Source organism: Dromiciops gliroides, chromosome 1, assembly GCF_019393635.1.
Source record: "Dromiciops gliroides isolate mDroGli1 chromosome 1, mDroGli1.pri, whole genome shotgun sequence".
NCBI classification, from domain to species: Eukaryota; Metazoa; Chordata; class Mammalia; order Microbiotheria; family Microbiotheriidae; genus Dromiciops; species Dromiciops gliroides.
The window spans coordinates 286,634,204-286,642,683 of record NC_057861.1 but is presented as its reverse complement, the minus strand read 5'-3'; the positions used below and the strand labels follow the sequence as shown (position 1 = coordinate 286,642,683).

General features: G+C 36.2%; 1 pseudogene; it reads right to left on the bottom strand.

Annotated features, from left to right (window-relative positions):
• Positions 1-5,592: 5,592 nt before the first annotated feature.
• Positions 5,593-5,707, bottom strand: LOC122737540 (annotated as a pseudogene).
• Between the last annotated feature and the right edge of the window lie 2,773 nt (positions 5,708-8,480).

Below are 8,480 nucleotides of genomic sequence, written 5' to 3'. Positions count from 1 at the left end.
CCAGGCTCAAAGGAATAAATTTAATCTCTCTTCCTCATGACAGTCCCTCAAACAGTTGAATATAGCTATCATATGCTTCTTGAATCTTTTCCAGAATAAGCATGCCCAATTCCTTCAACTGTACTTTAATTAATATGGGCTCCAGGTCCTTCACCTTTCTAGCACTTAAAAATGTCTTTTTTAAATTGATTCCCAAGGTTGAATACAATACTCCAGATAAGGTCTGCTGAAGCCAGAGCATCCTAGAAACTATGTCTTTTTTAATGAAACCCCAGGTCATCTGAGGTTTTTCCACTGCCCCACCACACCAATGACTCATATCAGACCTAAAGACCACTAAAATCTTCATATCTTTTTCAGAACAACTGCTATCTAACCATGCATCCTCCCTCATTATTTGTAAACCAGCTTTTCTGTAGTCAAACATAAAATTTCCCATATATCCCTAATGAAGAACTTATTAGATTCAACCTAATGCTCCTGCCTGCCAAGATCTTTTTTGCAACCCGTCATCTACTACATTAGCTATTTTATTGATAAAATGTTAAACAGCCCAACAGGACTGAGCAAAGATCCCTGGAGTATTCTCCACTGGAGACCACTTGTCATGAACCATTAACAACTCCTCTTTGAGGTCAGTCTTGATGGTTCTCAACCTAATTGCATTATTATCTAGTCTAAATCTCCACATAAACAGTATGAGATATTTTATCAAAAGCTTTGTTAATGTGTGTAAATTTTATGAATAGTATTCCCTGCATCTATCAGGTAAGTAGCCTTGTCAAAAAAAAAAAAAGAAACAATTCTACTCAAGCATGACTTATTCTTGATGAAGCAATGCTGTCTTACAATCAATGCTTTGCTTTCTAAATATATATCAACCATGTCGCTAATGATTCACTGTAGAATTCTCCCCCAAAACCAAAGTCACGCTCACTGGCCTACAGCCACTAGATTCTTTTCTTTTAATTCCTTTTTTTGTAAATTAGGACACATGTCCTTCTTTAATTTTGTCTTGCCTCCCCTGTTTTCCATTCTTTCAACTCTTCCAGAAAGTGGCTCAGGTTAGGTTCTTTCAGTATCAGTTAAATCTGGTCCAGGTGCCTTGAATTCAACATTAGCAATTGGATGATCCCTTACTATTTCCTTACTTACCTTGGGTAACTCCCTCTTAGACATTTTTGGCCTTTATAGTGTAATTTTCATCCTTTCTAGCAAATAAAATAGAAGCAAAACAATAAACTGATAAACCCTATTTTCTCTCTATTGTCAGTTATCAACATCTCCTCTACCTCCAAGGTCCTATCCCTTCTCTGAGCTGCCTTTTTCTCCAAATATGGGTTTTTTAATAATTATTTTTGTCCCTTGCTTTTCTAACAAGTTTTGGTTCATCCTGAGTTTTAGTACTCTTTACACTAATTTTGTAGGTGAGTGCCATTGTCATATATTTATCTCCTATTCATCTTGACCTTGCTCTCATCTACAAAATATTTTTTTCATCTGAGTGGGTACCAAGTTTCCTGTGCAGACATATTCCTCTTTGGAAAAATCTCTTTCCTCTTTAGTGAATTCTTCTCTTGCTGGCTTAATAATGTCAATCTTCATGGGGCAGCTAGGCGGCACAGTGGATAGAGCACCTGCCCTGGAGTCCGGAGTACCTGAGCTCAAATCCGGCCTCAGATACTTAACACTTACTAGCTGTGTGACCCTGGGCAAGTCACTTAACCCCAATTGCCTCACTAAAAAAAAAAAAAAAAAATTTCCAGCATCTCCAGTCCCTGCTTAACTACTATATCCTATAGAATTGTATTCCATGGGATCCTATCTGTTCTCTGAACCCTTTAAAATCTGTTTTCCCAAAATCCAGGCTGTATGTCATGCTATGCCTAGATCTCTTCCCCTCTAGGGGATCATCTAGGAGAAAATAAAACTTGCTTCCAGCATTCCCATCATTTCCACTCTAGCAACCAGGTCCTCCCTGCTGATGACAACCAAATTCATAATACAATTTACTAATATCTCTTCCTTCACCTTTTTAAGAATGAAGTTGTCACTGACAAGTCATGGTTATTAATCAATCTTTTTTGAAAGAAAGAGCTCTAACAAAGAATTCTATAATTGAAGAACACCAATATTCCATATTTATCTTTGTGGGAGAAATGCTCTTTTTCCCAGACTCCTAATCTATTTCCTCTATCTGTCCATGTGTTCAATAGTATTATAACACTAGATGTTCAGAACAAGCTAGGTTTGTGGTCTCCACTGGCCAGATTGAAAGGCTCATGTTCATGGTAATTCTGCCCCCAGAAGTATAGTTATGAAATGTATGGATGATTCATGTCTCCAGTTAGAAAGAAGAAATTCCAATGATAGATAGTCTGGGGAGTGGAGGAGAGAGTGTTGGGATCCCAGCCTTGCCCTAAGAAAGGTAATAATGGGAGTCAGCTAGGTGGCACAGTGAATAGGGCTCTGGCCCTGGAGTGAGGAGGACCTGTGTTCAAATGTGACCTCAGACACTTGAAACCTACTAGCTGTATCAAGCAGCTGTGTGACCCTAAACAAGTCATTTAACTGTGAAAGAAAGGAAAGAAGGGAAGGAAGGAAGGAAGGAAGGAAGGAAGGAAGGAAGGAAGGAAGGAAGGAAGGAAGGAAGGAAGGAAGGAAGGAAGGAAGGAAGGAAGGAAGGAAGGAAGGAAGGAAGGAAGGAAGGAAGGAAGGAAGGAAGGAAGGAAGGAAGGAAGGAAGGAAGGAAGGAAGGAAGGAAGGAAGGAAGGAAGGAAGGAAGGAAGGAAATAACATCTTGTATGGCTCCCAAAGCTGCCTATGCCTTCATGCTTCAAAAAAAGGGATGCAAGAAAATTCCCAGGACAGGGTCAACCATAGATATTTATGAGAAAGATTAGATCAGTTAAATGCAGTCATTAACAGAATAAAAGTACATGTTTAGAAACAGGTGCCCATCACACCTAGCTGAAATAAGACAGTAAAAGGGGATGAGGATTGAATGCCAGCCACTTCCTCCAAATTCCCCACAACAAATATGAAATAATCTTCAATATTTTTGAAATAACATATCTTGCTGCTTGAGAACTTCTTTCTCCATGGAGACATGGGGTTGAGGAGGGTGAACTGGCAATGATAACACCAATGCTTCTGCTCCACTAAGGGAGGTACTGCCACCTCTCTCTTTTGGGCATATTCAATCTCCTCTTCTTTTTCATGGGATCTACCACCATTTCAAACTATATGATATTTCATTGCCTTGGGAAAGAGAAAAAAACAGAAGTATATGCAGGTCCACACCACTCCTTTCCCTTCTAGAAGAGACATTTCAGCATACTTCAATGTTGAAAATCACTTGTTTCTCCTTCCACTATCCTTAATCCAAATGTTCTCAATAAGAACCTTCATTTAAGGTGGGTACCCAAGCCATTCATGTCTCATTCTTCTCCAGGCTGCTCTTAGAACTTCCTTTACCATCCTGAAGATTCACCAACCTCAGTTTTTCATTCTGAAGCCTCATTCCAGCCCCTGTTGCCTCTCCCTCTGATTGGATGGCTCTTCTCAGACCAGCCAGGGCTCATTCCTGTCATAGTTGCGTTTTGGCCTTCCTCTACCATGGCCCACTCAAGGGTACCTTTACCCCCCCCCACTTCTTTTTATTTTCCATGTGTCATCTTCTTTTATTAGAATATAAACCTTTTGATGGCAGATATTATCTTTCTTCCTACTTGTATTTGTATTACCAGCACTTGGCCCTATGCCTGATTCATGATAAGTGCTTAATAAATGTTAGTTGACTGAAAATTTCCTCCTTGTATTAGAAGCTCTAGTTCTTCTTGCATGTTACCTAAACTTTGTACATAGTTATAGATATTGAAGTCTGGTGTTTTTTGTTAACTAGCATTACTCTATTTTCATCTTTGTTTATTCTTACTTCTTACTGCTGATGAATAAAAACCGGCAATGACAATTTCTAAAAGAAAGTATCCTCTTTTCATCTTTCGCAATAAAGTCTAGTAAATTCCTTTAAAACATTGGAAGTTCTACTTGTGTGCAAGTTTTACATCAGGCTGAAAATAGATGTTATTAATCAGTATCATAAAGTAGAGAAGTTAGAATGCCACCTGGGGGACTGGGGAAGTGGTATAGTTCCTGTTTGGTTTGAACAATATGTCAATCATTTATACAGGTATCCCAATTGTCTTATTCCGGTTTTTATTTTTAATAATTTCAGAAGTATAAATGCCATACATTTACAAAAATTTGAATAATCATTATTAAAAACTATTTAAATACTGATGTTACTTATTAAAATTCAATACTACCATCTTGTGAAATATATCATTCTAGTCAATTTTCAGACTTTTTTTTCAAGGCAACAAACATTTATTTTATTTTTCCAGTTACATGTAAGGGTAGTTTTCAACATTCATTTTCATAAGATTTAGAATCCCAAATTTTTCTCCCTCTCTCCCTTTCCTCTCCCCTCCACAAGACAGAAAACAATCTGATATAGGTTATATATGTACAATCCACAAGTGCTCTTTTTATCATTTCTTTCTATGGGAGTGGATGCTTCATCATTAGTCCCTTGGGATTGTCTTGGATCATTGTATTGCTGAGAGTAGTTAAGTCATTCACAATTGCTCATTGAACAATACTGCTGTCACTATGCACAATGTCCTCCCAGTTCTGCTCATTTCACTATATATCAGTTCACACGAGTCTTTCCAGGTTTTTCTGGGATCATCCTGTTTGTCATTTCCTATAGCACGATACCTTTCTACTACAATCATATACCACCACAGCTTCTTCAGTCATTCCTCAATTGATGGACATTCCTTTGATTCCCAATTCTCAGCCATCACAAAGAGTTGCTATAAATATTTTTTGTACAAATTTTCCCCCTTTTCTCTTTTTCACAATTACTATTGTCAACTGTTTCCCTCTATCCTATTCCCTTCCCCATGATATTTACTCTATTATCTATTTTCTTTCACCCTATCCCTCTTCAAAAGGGATTTGCTTTTGTCTGTCCCCTCCTCCAATCTTCCCTCCCTTCTTTCACCCCCCTCTCTTTATCCCCTTACCCTCCTATTTTCCTGCAGGGTTAGATAGATTACTCCACCCAATTGAGTGTGTATGTTATTCCCTCCTTAACCCAATTCTGATAAGATTAAGGTCTTTGAGCCAATTCTGATGAGTGTTAGGTTCATTTACTGTCCAGTTTACAATTTTCAGACTTTATAAAAGCTTTCATTAATTGCTACTTAGTGACTTGACCACATTTGTAATCTTAGATTTAAAATTATCCTAAGAATGAGATTGGGAGGCATATATGTTTTCATGTCACCCTGCAAGAAAGTTTAATGGAGACAGATCAGGTGACAGGGATGGCCAAGTAAAAATATCTTCCTCACTCATCCATGGTTCTGAAATGAAAATGTCCAGAAACTGTAGCACATACAAATCATAATAAAAGAGTACTCTATTTATTTAATATTAAAATTTAAAAATTAATATTCAAAATCCACAAACATACTAGAAATATAAAAAGAAAAAGGAAATATATTTAAATAATTAAAATCCAAAATGATGTTTTATAAGTGTGCTTCACAAATTTGTGTGTCATCCTTGTGCAGGGGCCATGCTAATCTTTTCTGTATCATTCCAATTTTAGTATATGTGCTGCTGAATTGAGCACAGATGTTTTATAAGTTTGTAACAGTTGTACTTTTAAGTAATTAAAGCTTAAAACCACACCAAGACTTTTGGGACACTGTATGGGGTGAAAAATCTGTCTCATTATCACCTCTAACAATTGGTCCTAGTTTTGGCTTCCATGTTCAAGCAGAATAATTGTCAATCCATCCACACCATCAATACTTCAAATAGTTGAAGATAGCTTTTTTTTATCCCCTGACCCCCAAGTCCCATACCCCAGGGGAAAAAATGTTTTCTGTCCAAGCTATTTTTAAAATTTTTATTTATTTAATTTTTAATTTATCTTCAAGCTATACAGACCTAGTTCCTTCAACCAGGCTTTTTCTGATATTTAATGTTTCTTTCATCAATCTTCTCATCTTCCTCTGTATTCACTTCAATTTGTACATCCTCAAATGTAGTCCCTAAATTGGACAAAATATTACAAATATCACATAACCAATACAGGGCTTCCCTTCTCTTGACACTTACTTCTCCAAATAAAACATAAAGTTACATTAGCTTTTCAGGGGAGGCTTCCCTATAATGCTACTGACTCATATTAAGGTTATAGTCCACTAAAACCTTTAAATCTTTTTCATACAAGCTTTCTGTCTTCTGTTTTGTCTTCTCTATACTGTCATTGTACAGGTGATTTTTTTAAGCAAATATTACTATTAAATTTCAGGCTCAGCTCATCATCCCAGTCTTTTGAGATTTTTTGCATCCTGAATCTTCCATCCAATATGTTATTATCTCACCCTCCCTGCTCCCTGAAAATGTCACCTGAAAATTCTACAGGCATAAAAATTTTCATTATTCAATTGATGAAAATGTTGAATTACTGCTTCATGGATACAACTTTATGGAATTCCATTTGAAACCTCTCTAAAGATGAATATTTATTCATTAACCAACACACCTTGGATCTATATCAATTATGAATTAATCTAACTATTCAGTTCACATCTCTCTACATGGTCCAAAAGGATATCATGATGCTTTGTGGGATGCTTTATTGAAATTCTGGTATACTTTGTAAAAAAAAAATCCCCTAATTTACCATTCATATAACCTGGTCAAAGTAGGAAGGGCATTAGCCTAGCATGACTTGCTCTTAATGAACCCATGGTATCTATTAATGATCACCTTTTCCCTTGTTAAATGTTCATAAATCATCAATTTATCATTTTATTCTTGTCAAGAATCAGGGACAAGCTCATCAATCTATAATATGACATATCCATAAACCTCCTTTGGAAAAAGAGAACAGCATTTTCCCATTTCCACTTCTATGGCACATCTCATCTTATCCAAAAATCATTTATTCTTTTAAATATCAATAACAGTGATTCAGCAATTACATTCCAGGTTTTTTCAGTACCTTGGGATAAAGTTTATTAAGACCAAATTGTAAACTAAATGAATGCACAAAAAACTCTTTTACCATCTCTTTATTTGTATTAGGTTTTTGTTCTCTGTTTAATTCATTTTCTTTTCATTTCAGTCTGAAAGAAATCAGAAGCAAAATAGGAGTTGAGTAGTTCTTCCTTACCACTGTCTACTATTATAATCCTATCCAACAATCATTTGTCCTGTGCTTTTGAAAAACTTTTCTAGATAATATTTTGAAAAGAACAGTTTTTGTGTCCTTAGAATTCATTGGAAACTTTAGCTTAACCTGAGGTTTAATCTTCCAGACACCACTCTGAAAATTTTTGTAAGGCATCAGTTTTCATTACCTCACTTTTCTGAATTTTCTTCACCTACAGAGCTCTCTAGTTCTGTCACTGATCACAGAAACAAAAGTTATTTGCTTACCAAATAAATTGCCTAAAATGTTTTTTCTTCTATGTCCAAAACATTAAGCCTAAATTTTACCAGAAGCCATTTAGTACAATCTCCTCATTTTACAGATGAGAAAACTGAGGGTCACAAAATCCTACTTGCCCCAGATCACACATTGTTGTTATTCATTCACAGTTCTTGAAGAAGACCATGATATCAGGAGGGTAATCTTGACTTACAAATAAACTGGATCTAAGTGAGGCAGGGGTGCAAAAATCAACAGCCTCACTACCTCCTCCAGAGTCATTGGAGTCCAGTGGCGAGACACAGAGGACCAAGAGCACACAAATGTCATACAGTCAGAAGTGGAATTTGAACCCACATCCTCTAAATCTATTCATGCTGGGATTGTGAGTTGTTCCTCAAATCTATTGCCTATTTTCTTTTTCTGGCTAACTGGTCTGTGGTATGTATCCATGCAAATATCACACCAATGATATCTCAAAGAATCTAAGTTGTAAATGACCAAAAGGGTGATGGAAAGATGAATAATGGATGAATAGGCTGAAACTTATTATTGATGATAACTTGCACTTGAAAAGTGGGGTAAAGAACATTGTACACAGTATCGACAACATTATGTGTTGATCAACTGTGATAGACTTGATTCTTCTCAGCAATATAATCGTACAAGATAGTTCCAAAAGATAGTTCCATCAAGGAAAATGCTCTCCAAATCCAGAAAAAAAGAACTGTGGAATATGGATGTAGATTGAACCATATTATTTCTTTTGTTTTTGGTGCTGTTGTTTTGTTTTTTTTCAGGTTTTTCCTTTTTGATCTGATTCTTCTTTCACAGCAAGGCTATTACAGAAATATGTTTAATGTGATTGTACATATATAACCTATATCAGATTACTTGCTGTCTTGGGGAGGGGGGAGGAAGGTGAAGGAGGGAGAAAAATTTGAAACTACAAATTTTATAA